This window comes from Staurois parvus, unplaced genomic scaffold, assembly GCF_062004578.1.
Source record: "Staurois parvus isolate SC_StPar_1 unplaced genomic scaffold, SC_StPar_1.0 ptg000169l, whole genome shotgun sequence".
In the NCBI taxonomy this organism is placed as follows: Eukaryota; Metazoa; Chordata; class Amphibia; order Anura; family Ranidae; genus Staurois; species Staurois parvus.
In genome coordinates this window covers 7375964-7392347 of record NW_028317965.1, presented here as the reverse complement: position 1 = coordinate 7392347, position 16384 = coordinate 7375964, and the positions used below count along the sequence as shown (strand labels likewise).

The 16384-nt window shown below is 42.3% G+C and overlaps 1 protein-coding gene across 3 annotated transcripts in view; it reads left to right on the top strand.

Annotated features, from left to right (window-relative positions):
* ASB3 (ankyrin repeat and SOCS box containing 3) overlaps positions 1-16384 on the top strand; it is a 279122-nt gene that overhangs the window by 22902 nt on the left and 239836 nt on the right. The gene's annotated exons all lie outside the window — the stretch shown is intronic.

The window sequence follows — 16384 nt, the reverse complement described above, 5'->3', positions numbered from 1 at the left end:
TCAAGCAGGAAGTGAGGGAATCCTGAGGTGTCACTAATGGAAAATTGGAAAATTTCCCCTTTATTACTTTTCTGGTATCAACCCAAAATTGTAGATTTTCTATTACTTTCAATGATATTGGCATATATGACAAATCTCCCTAACTGTAATAAAAACTGACAAGGGTTATAATCCTTCTCTACTCTATCCAAAACAAAAAAAAAGTCGTACTTTTAGTTACACTTTAATCTCTTACTTTGATAAAGTGAGCTTGTGGCCAGGCTGTGGACATTCAGACATTATATACAGTTGTGTTCAAAATAATAGCAGTGTGTTGAAAAAAGTGAATAAAGCTGAAAATCCTTCTAATAGCTTTTATTTCCATCCACACAAATGCATTGGGAACACTACACATTATATTCCAAGTCACAACATGAAGAAAAATATATCAAATTTGTGTTGTTCCTCTAAAAAAAATTTAAGAAAAGTGAATATTAGACTGTTCAAAAAATAGCAGTGTTTGTATTCTTCTTTACAAACTCAAACATTCACTATATAAACTGAAAAATGTTTGAAGATTTTGCTTTCCTTTGAATGACTTCATGAATATTTGGTTGTAGTCGCACTGTTTCTGAGAACTGCTGTACATCTGTGTTGCATGGAGTCAACCAACTTCTGGCCCCTGTGATCAGGTATTCCAGCCCAGGATGATTGGACTACATTCCACAGTTCTTCTCTATTTCTTGGTTTTGCCTCAGAAACGGCATTTTTGATGTCACCCCACAAGTTTTCTATTGGATTAAGATCCGGGGATTGGGCTGGCCACTCCATAACGTCAATCTTGTTGGTCTGGAACCAAGATTTTGCACGTTTACTGGTGTGTTTGGGGTCGTTGTCTTGTTGGAACACCCATTTCAAGGGCATTTCCTCTTCAGCATAAGGCAGCATGACCTCTTCAAGTATTCTGATGTATTCAAACTGATCCATGATCCCTGGTATGTGATAAATAGGCCCAACACCGTAGTATGAGAAACATCCCCATATCATGATGCTTGCACCACCATGCTTCACTGTCTTCACAGTGTACTGTGGCTTGAATTCAGTGTTTGGGGGTCGTCTGACAAACTGTCTCCGGCCACTAGACCCAAAAAGAACAATCTTTCATCAGTCCACAAAATGTTGCGCCATTTCTCTTTAGGCCGGTCAATGTGCTCTTTGGCAAATTGTAACCTCTTCAGCACACGTCTTTTTTTCAGCAGTGGGACTTTGCGGGGACTTCTTGCAGATAGCTTGGCTTCACATAGGTGTCTTCTAATTGTAACAGTCCTCACAGGGAACTTTACACCTTCTTTCATCTTCCTGGAGCTGGTTGTTGGCTGAGTCCGCGCCATTTTGGCTATTCTTCTCTCCATTCAAATGGTAGTTTTTTGCTTTATTCCACATCTTTCAGGTTTTGGTTGCCATTTTAAAGCATTTGCGATCATTTTAGCTGAGCAGCCTATCATTTTCTGCACTTCTTTATATGTTTTCCCCTCTCCAATCAACTTTTTAATCAAGGTACGCTGTTCTTCTGAACAATGTCTGGAACGACCCATTTTCCTCAGAATTTCAGAGAGAAATGCACTGTAACCAGCATGTCCAACATTTGCTGCCTTCCTTCCTTAAATAAGGGCAATAATTGCCACCTGTTTTTCAAAGAATGAATGACCTCACTAATAGAACTCCACACTGCTATTATTTTGAACATGCCCCTTTCAATTAGTGATTCAGTGACACAGAATCAGCAGCATGCATGTCATGACTGTTGGGTTTGTTGGATTTCTATTACTCTACTACACCTGCTAGTAAATTATTTGCCATGTAGAAATACAATTTGTACCAAAAACAGTGACTGATCAGGTTAGTGATGTCTGACTGCTATTATTTTGAACACAACTGTATATTCTTAACAAGCAGCTTTCTAACAAGCCCTCACTGACCTCTGTAGCTACAGGTATTGTGGTGTAATGTCTCATCAACGTTTAAAAGCACTAAAGTTGTTCAGTTGGTCTCATAGCAGCTGAGTTCAGCGTGTTCCCCCTTCCCAGCAGTAACTTGGCATCCTTCCAGTCTTCTAATCGGTAATGTAAAGCGAGGCTCTGGGAGTGGGTAGCAGAGGGAGCAGAGTTTCTGTGAGAACTACTAGAACAACTTTATTTCTTCCGCATTGAGCTTTGAGGATGAATTGCTCCACAATGCCTGCAGCTACAGAGGTTAGGGAGGGTTTGTTTTTTAAACTTACCGCTCGTAAAGAGTTGTGTAAATACTTGAATGACCAAAGCCTGGGCATCATGCAGCAGAGAAATGGCAGATTCGTAATCAGGCTGGCATAGGTCGCATGGTCTCTACCAGTTGTTGATTGGTCAATGGGCAGATCCTATATGTATTGTATATACCGTATGTATTATGTGCATTACTGCAGTTATTGATATTTACTATATAATTAGTTGTTTTGCAATGTGCAATTTGTATTGTGCAGAGTTATCCAAACCTATGCACAGTCGATTCATTCCCCTGAGAAAAAAATCAATGGTATATTTTACTAAGGTAAGAGTTTGGTGAATGTGGTTTGATGGGTAATTTTATAAAGGACATGTTGAGTTGTAACTTAGGTATGTTGAACTACTGTCCTCTGCCTTGCATGGGTAATAATGTTCATTCCTACGAGATTCACATTGCCTATGCTGTCCTTTATTATTATTATACAGTATTTATAAAGCACCAATAGTTCGCTCAGCGCTGTACATTACAAAGGGGGACAGAACATGTGACAGAACAATACCAATACAATGTGATACATGAGGGGATTGAGGGCCCTGCTCTTTGGAGCTTACAATCTAGGAGGGAGGGGATGGTGGCACAGGAGGAGATAGCTGTGGGGGATGGAGTGGTAGGAGGAGTAGAGGAGGTCGGTCAAGTTAGCAGGGGGTGGGGTAGGCTTCCCTGAAGAGATGGGTTTTCAGGGTGCACCTAAAGGAGAGGAGAGTAGGTGATAATCTGATGGGTTGGGGCAGGGAGTTCCAGAGGATGGGTGACACCCTGGAGAAGTCCTGGAGGTGGGCATGGGAGGAGGAGACCAGGGAACTAGAGAGAAGGAGGTCTTGTGAGGAGCGGAGTGTGCGTGCTGGGTGGTACTTGGATATTAGGTCAGTGATGTAGTTCGGGGCAGTATGGTGGACAGCTTTGTACATCAGTGTTAGGATTTGGATTTGATCTGTTGCGCAATCGGAAGCCAGTGGAGGGATTGGCAGAGGGGGGTGGAGGAGATGGAGCGGTTGGAAAGGTGAATGAGTCTGGCAGCCGTATTCAGGATCGACTGAAGCGGGGATAGCCAGCGGCGAGGCAGGCCAGTGAGGAGGGAGTTGCAGTAGTCGAGTCGTGATATGATGAGGGAGTGGATGAGCTGTTTAGTGGTTTCTGGGGTTAGGAACGTGCGGATTTTGGCGATGTTGCGGAGGTGGAGTCTTTAGGGTTTATTTATAGTTGTAGTTAGAAGGGTGGTAAAAATATGCATTTTACCACCCCCACTCTTTCCACAATTGCCCCCTGTAAGCTGCAAAGGTTGCCATATCGGGATGTATACATACCACAGCTGTGATTCTTTGTGGTTGTGGGAAAAATTATATACCCTGTCATGTTAGGTGGGCAGTGCCTCGCCTATTGTGACCCATTCTGTGCCGCAACCTCCCTGCAACTGCATGCAATGTGTTGCAGGCTTTATGTGGTCAAACGACCACCTCACTGCCTGTCAAATGCCTCTGAACAGCATTTCACCACAAATAGCAGAGGGGTGGTAAGGTCTGCCACATGTGTACACTTATCCTTTAAACTGCAACTCCAGACCAACTCTGTTCAAGGTGTCAACATAGAAATAAGAATGGGGGGATGTCATTCTACTGCAGGATGGTTAGAAGTTCACTTCAGACAAATGTACAGTATGTTGTTAGAAATGTATTTTTTATGTCTTTCTTCATTTACTCTATTCGCTTGCGACCGTAGGCATTGTTCCCATGTACATAAGTATACGGGGTGCAATCGGGGACCTGCACCCACTCACCTGTATGTTATATAAGGACACAGCATCTGTGTCCCTGCAGCCTCATGTCCTAATAGAAATGAATGGGACTCCTGCATGGGGATGCACGCAACATCTTTGCACCCCTGTGCCGGGAAAACATGGACCTGTGTGGGGTCTGCAGTAAAGCGCCGTGTGTGAATGGACTTTTTGCAACTACATGCCATCTAGCTAGGTTTTGGATCTACTTTACCATTTCCAGTCTATAAGTGCTATTGAAGTTCAAGAAAGATTAAGGTGGTACTAAGTCCCATGTAGGCAGATGAGAAAATGTGCTTTTTAACTGACCAAAAAAAAAATGCTTAGAAAAGTCTTTGAAATATGTATATGGTCCACACAACTAACTATAGGGCAAATAGATACGGTATACGAATAATCTACACTGCACGTTCCATTAAAAGTGCTATTGTATTTAAACATAATAAATCAAAATTTCAATTTTAACTATTTCAATACCGGGCAATTTTACACCTTCCTGCCCAGGCCAGTTTTCAGCTTTCAGCGCTCTCACACTTTGAATGACAATTGCGCGGTCATACAACATTGTACCCAAACTAGAATTTTATCATTTTCTTCACACAACTAGAGCTTTCTTTTGGTGGTATTTAATCACCGCTGGGGTTTTTATTTTTTGCTAAATTAACAAGAAAAGACCAAAAATTTTGAAAAAAAAAGTTTTTCTTTGTTTCTGTTATAAAAGTTTGCAAATAAATAATTGTTCTTCGTAAATTTAGGCCGAGATGTATTCTGCTACATGTCTTTGGTGAAAATAACCCAAATTAGGATGTATTATTTAGTTTGTAGGAAAGTTATAGAGTTCACAAACTATGGTATAGATCTGAATATTGATCAATCCTGAAGTACTGACAGCCAATCTAATTTCTTGAGGTCCAAGAATGTCAGAACAGTACAGATATCCCCAAATGACCCCTTTTAGCAAAGTAGACAGTCCGACGTACTTCATAAGAGGCATGGCAAGTTTTTTGAAGTTGTATTTTTTTTTGTCATAATTTTTCGGAAAATGAAAAAATAAAAAAAATTAGTTTCACTATTTTTTTTTTTTTTTTTTTTTACATATTGTCACCAGTGCAGTACAGCGCCATCATATAACTAGCATGGCGGTGATCAGAGACACTGACTGGTGACAGTATGAAAAAAAATAAATATATATATATATATATATTTTTTTGTTTTTTTTTATTAAATTTTTTGTCTTTTTAAGATTTTTTTTTTTTCATATTTCACTATGGCCAAAGTAGTACAATGTTACCATAGTAACATTGTACTACTTTGGGGAAGTGATCAGTAATTTTTTTTTTTTTTTACACAATTTGCTTATAGCAAAGAATTACTTTGCTATAAGCAAGCATTTACCTGAATGACATCGATTCGTTCAGGGTTTTTTTTTTTTTTTTTTTTTTTTGTGCTTAGCTGTGATTTGGCCACAGCTAATCACATGACATGTGCATGTGATTAGCTGTGACCATTCACAGCTAGACACTAGTGTACAATGAATGGCATGAATGAAGCCATCCATTGTATACAACTGTCATGTGACCTGCTGTGATTGGTCACAGCAGGTCACATGGTACCGGCAACGGGGCCGATACTCAGATCTGTCATCGGCCGTGTCCGAGGTACACGGCCGGTGACAGATCGCGCCGCTCTGCAGGAGCGCAATCTGCGCATGTGCGGGAGGACGCCATATGGCGTCCACCCGGAACGCTGATGACATTTGCCGCCCGCCATTCGGCCATAGGGCGGGCAGCAAATGGTTAAGGGAACCCGTCACCAGCTCCTAAATGGGGATAGTGACAGAGCCTCTTATGGCTTGCAGTGGAAACTCCTGGGTGGATCCACATAATACTGTATATGCTAAAGAAGAAGCTGAATGTCATTTGTATTTATATTCGGCTCTTTGGCTGTTTGTCCTGGACTTTGTTTGGATGTACAGTCTTCATTAGTGCATGCCTTGTGCAAATACAGAGCTGAAGCATCCGGAAAAGCCTCCTCTGTGTCACACCTGCTATCCATTCCATTCATAGATTCAACTGACTTGACTTGGATAAGCCCCACCCATCCATGATGCTACACCTCCCACCTGTTACCACTTTTAGAGCCCATGTACATGGAACACTTCTGAACGATGGAAACTGACTGCTGGAAAACGTAGGTTAAAAAACATCTGTTTCGCCGTTTGCATAAAGTATTTATGCGCGTTTGCGTTTTAGAAGTGTTTTTTAAAGATAAGCACAGGAGAACCTCCCAAATGCCCAGAATGCACTGAAATGTGGTAAATTAACTATTTCAGACTGGTTCAGAGAAATACAGAGAGTAGAAGCAGAGACAGCAGTATGTGTTGAGATTAGCTTAGGTGTGAGTTGCTCATTAACATTTCTTTTGTTTCCAAGGGTGGGAAAGGTGTCTACTGGAGTGAGTCATTAAGGTCACCTGACAGGGGGTCTTCATGAGGAATTTGACGTGTGAATGGTCATTAACATATCTTGTTTCCAAGGGTGGGAGAGGTCTGAGGTGTGAATTGGTCATTACAATGTGTGACAAGGTTGGTAGGAACATCCTGTATTCAGTGTTTTGTCCATCTGAGTACCTTGAAAATGCTTTGCATGCATTTTTCATGATGAAAAAAGGCTTTGGACAGCATCCGGAACTGGAAGAATTAAAATTTACAGCCATGCAGAGCGGTGTGCCTACAGTGAAGCACTAACGCAGCACACTTAGTAAAACTGCTCACAGTTAACCTTTTGATTGCCCCACATGTTAACCCCTTCCTGCCTAGTGCCATTAATACTGTGTCAGTGCTTTGTATTAGTACTGATCACTGTATTGGTGTCAAAATGTCCACCGCAGTCTTGCTATAATTCGCTGATCGTCACCATTACTTGTAAAAATAAAAAAACAAAAAAAAAAAGCCCAGTATATATACTGCCATATAAAAACACTATAGCTTTCACGTAAACCAATTAATTTACACATATTGGGATTTTTTTTTTAGCAAAGACATGTAGCAGAATACATTTTGGCTTAAATTTATGACGAAATTTGATTTTTACATTTTTTTTTACTGGACATGTTTAGTAGCAAAAAGTCAAAAATAATGTTCTAAAAATTGTCGGTCTTTTTTTTTTTTTATAGTGCAAAAAATAAAAATGCACATCCAATAAAATACCACCGAAAGAAAGCAAAATTAGTGGGAAAAAAAGAACATAAATTTAATTTGGGTGCAGTGTTGTATGAACGCGCAATTGTCAGTTAACCTCCCTGGAGGTATTCCTGAGTGTAGCTCGGTGTAAAGTTTCAGTACCACAAGCGGTAACCCCGAGCTACACTCGGGAATACATTGCAGCGTTGCTCCGCAATCCCCCGGTCACTTACCTTGTCCTGCGCTCCCGCAATGTCCCCCCTGCAGTGTCCCCGGCAATGTAATCCGGCGAATGCCGGCATCTGTCTTCTGGGTTCCGTCTTCTGTGAGCGTCGGGATGTACAGGGACGGAACGGCTGGAAATTTGAAAATGACAAAAAGTGACATTCACTAAAATCACATAGTATTCCATTACTGTATCAAACCATTTCACATACATATTGTCCCGAGTGCTTTGTCCGGCGCCCTGCCTGCATTTTTACTGTTCTTTCTGCCTGGAAACTGAGAAACGTCCATGGTGTCCAAAAAGTGTCCCTTTAGGTCAAAAGCGGTTTTAGACCGGCTAGAGAACAGCAATAGTAAATCAGAACCACTTGCAGAATTGAGTGATAATGATTCGTGGGGAGATTCGTCATCGGACACTGAAAACAATTTTGCGACTTTGCTCAGTGATGTGCGAACTTGGCGCTATATTTCAAATTTCAGTGTTTTTGGTTTGATTATATTATTGAATTAAATTTATTATTATATTATTTTTTATGATTATTTATTAAATTATAATTTATGATTTTGTGTTTCACGTTTTATCATACCCGGGATGTTTACTAGGCTCTTGTTCGGACAGATATCAGTGAGTTATTCCTAAGAATTACAGGCCTACAATATAAAATGCCAAATTTGCATGCAAAATAATGGTACCGCTTTCAGCACCAAAAATCTGAAATAATCATACCGCCAGGGAGGGTAAAGTAACGTAGTGCCATGACGCAAAAATAGGCCTTGTCAGGAAGGGGGTAAATCCTCTGGAGGGCAAATGGTTGAATAAAGTGTTGAATTAAAGAGGACGTTTACTGTGGAAGCTCTACACTTCACAGTGGTAGTAAAGTCCGCTTTGTGATTTTTACCTTCAGGGAAGCTTATAATAATGCTTACCTGTAGGTATAATGAATATCTCCTAAACATCCACTGTTTAGGACAGCCTTTTTCAACCAGGGTGCCCAAGCTCCCTGAGGTTCCTTGAAGTTTCTTCAGGGATGCCTTGACAAAATGTCAAATTGCCCAAAACTTGTATACAAACCAGCGGGTAGAAAAAGCCGGCCTTTTAGTTGCACAAAGCCACAGGCTTCCATTGTGCACATTACAACCTATTAGCCACCAGCGTTCTGAAAACCAATGACATCATCAGTTGATAAGGAGGATGATGGTTGCCTGCCCAGCTCCCTTGTTTGACCCTCTCCTGCCCCTCTTCGTCAGTACTTGGGTCACATTAGCTCAGTGATGGAGAAAAACTGAGGGAGAAGAGAAACATTGGTGTACTAGTCAGTACCAGTGTGCAAAAGTGTATTTGCTTTGGAAGAATAAATCACGTCTAATGTTTAGGAGATATTCACTCTTTGGCTACTGGCACATGTGCTCTGAAGGAACGGAATACCCATTTAAAGGCAAACAGATCACTGCGGCTGATCTTTTTCCCACTACTGACTTACCATGCCTTCCTTTGCAGGTCTTTTCTTCCTCGTGTCAGAGCTGCCCTCCAATGACATCTAATAGCTGGTGAGGTAATGATCAAGATTCAGCAGATGGGTTGTAAAAAGCACAGGTCACACAGATTGAATGAGGCAGAAGCAGGGAGATCCGTGCTCTACAGCTTTATCTCCAGCAGGGAGAACAGTGAGTAGCACAGTAGTGGCATCATCAAATCGCACTCCAAATTTTGTGAGACTAGCAGTCAGAGGCAGCAGTCCTTTAGAGCAGAGGTCCCCAACTGCTGGACTGATTCTGGTACCTTGCCTGTTAGGAAATGGGCTACACGGCAGAGAGTGAGCCCAGAGCGAGAGAAAAAAAGCTTTATCTGAATTTACAGCCGCTTCTCATCGCTTGCATTACTACTGCCTGTGCTCTGACTCCTGTCAAATCAGTGGCGACATTAGATTCACGTAGGAGTGCAAACCCAACTGTAAATGGTGCACACGAGGGATCTAGGTTGCGCTCTCCTTATAAGAATCTAATGCCTGATCTGAAGCAGGGCTGAGGCGGTGATGCTAGAGCTAGGGAGTGGCCTGAAATACAGATTATCATTTTCGAATAAGCCAGTTGAATTGACTTTGCCCGTGCTAGAAGAGAATCAAACTTTCACTTACAAACACATGCAGGCTCCTTCATCGCAGCATCGCCACATCGCCAAAATACGCACCCTCCTTACCCCAGACACCACTAAAATACTCGTACACTCTCTGATTATCTCACGCCTCGACTACTGCAACTCCCTCCTCACCGGCCTACCCCAGTGCAGGCTCTCCCCGCTTCAGACCATCCTGAACTCAGCGGCTAGACCAGGGGTGGGCAAAGTTTTTGACTTGAGGGACACAATGGGTTCATATATTGGACCCGGGGGCCGGACCAAGAGTAGATGAATGATGTGTATGTGTCATCCATAGTAAGTATAGTAATATTCCCCCATAGTAAGCATAGTAATTAATCCCCCATATAGTAATTCATCCCCCATAGTACCGTATTTTCCAGCGTATAAGACGACTGGGCGTATAAGACGACCCCCTACTTTTCCTGCTAAAATATAGGGTTTGGGCTATACTCGCCGTATAAGACTACCCCTCTTCCAACGCACACCAAATAAAAATGAAAAAACATCAGATTTGATTTCAATATGGTATGCTATTTCAGTATGGTATTCCAATGATGGGGTGCTATTCCTCCCACTAACACCAATGATGGAGCACTATTCCTCCCACTGACACCAATGATGAGGCACTACTCCTCCCACTGACACCAATGATGGGGCACTATTTCATCCACTGACACCAATGATGGTGCCCCATCATTAGTGTCAGTGTGTGAGGAATAGTGCCCCATCATTAGTCAGTGGGAGGAATAGTGCCTCATCATTAGTCAGTGGGAGGAATAGTGCCCCATCATTGGTGTCAGTGGGAAGAATCATGCTCCATCATTGGTGTCAGTGGGAGGAATAGTGTCCCATCATTAGTGTCAGTGGGAGGAATAGTGTCCCATCATTGGTGTCAGTGGGAGGAATAGTGCTCCATCATTGGTGTCAGTGGGAGGAATAGTGGCCCATCATTGGTATCAGTGGGAGGAATAGCACCCCATCATTGGTGTCAGTAGGAGGAATAGCGCCCCATCATTGGTATCAGTGGCAGGAATTGCGCCCCATCATTGGTGTCAGTGGGAGGAATTGCGCCCCATCATTGGTGTCAGTGGGAGGAATTGCGCCCCATCATGGGTATCAGTGGGGAGAATAGTGCCCCATCATTGGTATCAGTGGGGAGAATAGTGCCCCATCGTTGGTGTCAGTGGGGGAGGAATAGTGCCCCATCATTGGTGTCAGTGGGGGAGGAATAGTGCCCCATCATTGGTATCAGTGGGAGGAATAGTGCCCCATCATTGGTATCAGTGGGAGGAATAATGCCCCATCATTGGTATCAGTGGGAGGAACAGTGCCCCATCATTGGTATCAGTGGGGAGAACAGTGCCTCATCGTTGGTGTCAGTGGGGGAGGAACAGTGCCTCATCGTTGGTGTCAGTGGGAGAGGAACAGTGCCTCATCGTTGGTGTCAGTGTGGAGGAGGAATAGTGCCCCATCGTTGGTGTCAGTGGGGGAGAGGAGCGGCTGCTCCTTCCAGTTCGGCCGCTCGATTTTCGCGGGGCCGCTCGGCTCCGCATCCTCGCCGGTGATTGGTCGCCTGTGTGCCTTTCCAGTGCTGGCGCCCAATCACCGGTGAGGAGGCGGAGCCGAGCGGCCGCGTGACCATCGAGCGGCCGAACTGAAAGAAGGAGCAAAAAAATTTAAAAAAACAAAACCTCAGCGCTCAGGACTTCCTATTTACCATACAAATCCCCGTGAGATGCTGCTGTGCACAGGTACAAAAGACCAAAAACTTTTAACAATGAAAACCAGCGCAAACCCACATGATCAATTACATTACTCAGTTTAAAAAAACATTAATGTGCTAATAAAGATATATATAATAAATTATATATAAAATATATTGATATAAAAACATATATAAAAATTAAAATTATAAGTCCAGTGACAAAAAAGCAAAGTGACAAAAAATCAAAAAAACCCCAGAAAATATATATATAAATATAATTACAGTCCCGTGACAAAATTAAATCAAATTAAATTGTAATATATTTTCCATTTGATTCTTCCGTGTTACTGATCCCTTCACCATCCACCAGTGCAGAAATCAACATTAACCGCACTCACCAGATAATGGTGAGTCACACGCCTTTCAGGATTGTTAAGGGCTCCTGGACCCCCTTTACTTTGTCTGGGACCTCCAAGTGCTCTTTCCTCTTATGTCTAGGTACCTCTTCTGCTTACTCCTCTCACCGAATCCCCCAAAGGAAAATCAGGAAGAAGAAAAGACCATAGCGTGATACCGCAGTAACTTCTCCTCAAATTAATCTCTCCAGACCACTCACATTCTTTTGCGGGATATAGCCCACTTTTTATTCAAAACAACAGCGATTCTCTTCAGAAATGGTCCACTTTTCATGTACACCAATTATACAAGGACCTCACAGTTTAGTGTGCAGCAGGATGGCAGACCTCAGCTACAGACTCTTCTACTTAGGCTAAGATGGCCCCTTGGAACGCACCGCTCGGCGTGCGCTCCACTCACCGGAAATGACGTCAGACGACGGACCAGGCAACCGGAAGTGCGTCAACGCGTTTCGCCCCACCCACAGGGCGTTATCAAGACGCTCATTACCACTTCCCAGCCGCTTATAAAGCTTTGGGAGGTCCCTCCCACTAATTCCTCTGGCACAAAAACCTGGATACAAGCATGTCAATCACCGCCATCCATCTGCACACCCATGTGGGGTCCCCTTACATCAGAAACCATTACAAGAAATATATTACTTAAAGAATACATTACTTCAAAAACATACTTTACTTAAAAAACATTCTTTAGATAAAAAATATAAATAATAATACTTTTAATCCTAAGTCTTCAACCCCACACACAAGGGAGAAGACCAATAAAAATAAATGCAGATAAAAATAAAAATAAAAATAAAAATAAAAATAAAAAATAAAAATAAAAATAAATAAAAATAAAAATAAATATAAATATAAAAAAAAAAAAAAAAAAAAATATTTTTTATTTTTATTTTATTTTATTTTTGATTTATATTTATTTTATTTTATTTTATTTTTATTTATTTTTATTTTTATTTTTTACTTTATTTTTATTTATTTATTTTTATTTATTTTTTTTTTATTTTTATTTTTATTTATATTTATTTTTATTTTTATTTTTTATTTTTATTTTTATCTGCATTTATTTTTATTGGTCTTCTCCCTTGTGTGTGGGGTTGAAGACTTAGGATTAAAAGTATTATTATTTATATTTTTTATCTAAAGAATGTTTTTTAAGTAAAGTATGTTTTTGAAGTAATGTATTCTTTAAGTAATATATTTCTTGTAATGGTTTCTGATGTAAGGGGACCCCACATGGGTGTGCAGATGGATGGCGGTGATTGACATGCTTGTATCCAGGTTTTTGTGCCAGAGGAATTAGTGGGAGGGACCTCCCAAAGCTTTATAAGCGGCTGGGAAGTGGTAATGAGCGTCTTGATAACGCCCTGTGGGTGGGGCGAAACGCGTTGACGCACTTCCGGTTGCCTGGTCCGTCGTCTGACGTCATTTCCGGTGAGTGGAGCGCACGCCGAGCGGTGCGTTCCAAGGGGCCATCTTAGCCTAAGTAGAAGAGTCTGTAGCTGAGGTCTGCCATCCTGCTGCACACTAAACTGTGAGGTCCTTGTATAATTGGTGTACATGAAAAGTGGACCATTTCTGAAGAGAATCGCTGTTGTTTTGAATAAAAAGTGGGCTATATCCCGCAAAAGAATGTGAGTGGTCTGGAGAGGTTAATTTGAGGAGAAGTTACTGCGGTATCACGCTATGGTCTTTTCTTCTTCCTGATTTTCCTTTGGGGGATTCGGTGAGAGGAGTAAGCAGAAGAGGTACCTAGACATAAGAGGAAAGAGCACTTGGAGGTCCCAGACAAAGTAAAGGGGGTCCAGGAGCCCTTAACAATCCTGAAAGGCGTGTGACTCACCATTATCTGGTGAGTGCGGTTAATGTTGATTTCTGCACTGGTGGATGGTGAAGGGATCAGTAACACGGAAGAATCAAATGGAAAATATATTACAATTTAATTTGATTTAATTTTGTCACGGGACTGTAATTATATTTATATATATATTTTCTGGGGTTTTTTTGATTTTTTGTCACTTTGCTTTTTTGTCACTGGACTTATAATTTTAATTTTTATATATGTTTTTATATCAATATATTTTATATATAATTTATTATATATATCTTTATTAGCACATTAATGTTTTTTTAAACTGAGTAATGTAATTGATCATGTGGGTTTGCGCTGGTTTTCATTGTTGAAAGAAGGAGCAGCCGCGCTTCCTGGACCGGATCGTCGTGGGACCGGAGCCAGGTAAGGTACAGCAGCCCCTCTGTCCACCCCTGTACTTAGTGTCCGTTGGAGGAGGAGGGGGGGCGGCGCCGCGCCGCCCCTCGAAAAAGTGCCGCCCTGACACCGGCTCGCACCGGCGTATAAGACGACCCCCGACTTTTCAGAAGATTTTCAGGGGTTGAAAAGTCGTCTTATACGCCGGAAAATACGGTAATTCATCCCCCATAGTAATTAATCTCCCATATAGTAATTCATCCCCCATATAGTAATTCATCCCCCATAGTAATTCATCCCCCATATAGTAATTCATCCCCCATATAGTAATTCATCCCCCATATAGTAATTCATCCCCCATAGTAATTCATTCACTTACCTTTGCTCCGCGCGTTCCTCTCGCCGTGTTCCCGCGCCGTTCCGGTCTTCAGGGCGGACTGTGAGAGGAGCCTAGCTCCCCTCACGTTCGTCACGCTGCCCCGCCTACACACATCCTGACTGCCTCACATCACGCTCCGCGGGCCGGATTAAAAGGTCCGCCGGGCCGTAGTTTGCCCATTGCTGGGCTAGACTCATCCACCTCACCAACCACTCCACCTCTGCCACCCCCCTCTGCCTCTGCCTCCACTGGCTCCCTATCGTCCAACGCATCAAATTCAAACTACTCACTCTGACCTACAAAGCCATTCACAACACTGCCCCTAACTACCTCACCAACCTGATTCTCAGGTATCACCCCACCCGTACCCTTCGCTCTTCACAGGACCTCCTTCTATCTTGCCCCCTGGTCTCCTCCTCCCATGCACGTCTGCAAGACTTCTCCAGGTCCTCCCCCCATCCTCTGGAACTCACTACCCCAATCCATCAGACTGTCACCTTCCCTCCTCACCTTCAGGCGCTCCCTGCAAACCCACCTCTTCAGGGAAGCCTACCCCACCCTCACCTAACAGCTGTTCTCCTTCATTCCTCGTACCACTCCATCCCCCATAGCCACTTCCTCCTGTACCACTACCCCCTCCCTCCTAGATTGTAAGCTCGAAAGAGTAGGGCCCTCTAACCCCTCGTGTGCTGTTCGTAGTTGCTGTACTGTTTCATGTATTGTCCCCCCCTCTATCGTACAGCGCCGAGCAAACCCTTTGGCACTATATAAACTCGATGTAATGTAATGTAACCTGCTTGAGATCGCAAATGATGTTTGCCTTAAAAGTATGTTTGAGAAAATTCAAATCTTCATATATTCTGAAATAAAGTCAAGGCAGAATATCCTGAGATTGCCACAAAAGCACTGAAAAGTCTGCTTAGATTTCCAACATCCTATCTTTGTGAAGTGACAGCAACCAAAAGGAGATTACAGTGTAGGTTGGACATAAGCAACACACTTCTGGTGTCACTGTCCCATCACCCCCAGATAGGACCATCTACACCGTGTTCCAAATTATTATGCAAATGATATTTTTCTCATTTACCTAAATAATTGATGTAAATAACAGTCAGCATAATTCTCATGTTATCAACTATTAAGAGTACAATTCACATTTTATTGAACAAACCTCCTAATGATAACAGGATTTTTTTTTTTTAAATAAACTTACAATGCACTGTTCCAAATTATTCCGCACAGAAAGTTTCAAAACACTTTATAGGTTGTAAAGAACTGAAAATTGTCATTTGTTGTGTTTGCAGCATATTTACTGAAATCAAAAGCTATTTCAATCAAACTTTTAACAACATTTTAACTTTTTAAACATTTTAAGAGGTCATGTTACATTTTAACATAGGACCCCTTATTTGATAGCAGCTTCACAAGTCTTGCATCCATTGAACTTGTGAGTTTTTGGACAGTTTCTGCTTTAATTTGTTTGCAAGATGTCAGAATAGCCTCCCAGAGCTGCTGTTTTGGATGTAAACCTCCTCCCACCCTCATAGATCTTTTGCTTGAGGATGCTCCAAAGGTTCTCAATAGGATTGAGGTCAGGGGAGGATGAAGGCCACACCATGACTTTCTCTCCTTTTATCCCCATAACAGCCATTGATGCAGAGGTATTCTTTGCAGCATGAGATGGTGCATTGTCATGCATGAAGATGATTCTATTACGGAAAGCATAGTTCTTCCTTCTGTATCAGGGAAGAAAGTGGTCAGTCATAAACGCCACATACTTTGCAGAGGTCATCTTTATACCTTCGGGGGCTCTAAAGGGGCCGACCTGCTCTGTTCCCATGATTCCGGCCCAAAACATGACTCCACCACCGCCTTGCTGACGTCGCAGCCTTGTTGGAACAGGGTGGCCGCCCACCAACCATCCACTACTCTATCCATCTGGACCATCCAGGGTTGCACGGCATTCATCAGTGAACAGGACTGTTTGAAAATTAGTCTGCTTGTGAGCATTGGTTAGTGGTGGCCGAATAGAAGGTTTATGCACAGTTGCAAGACTCTGG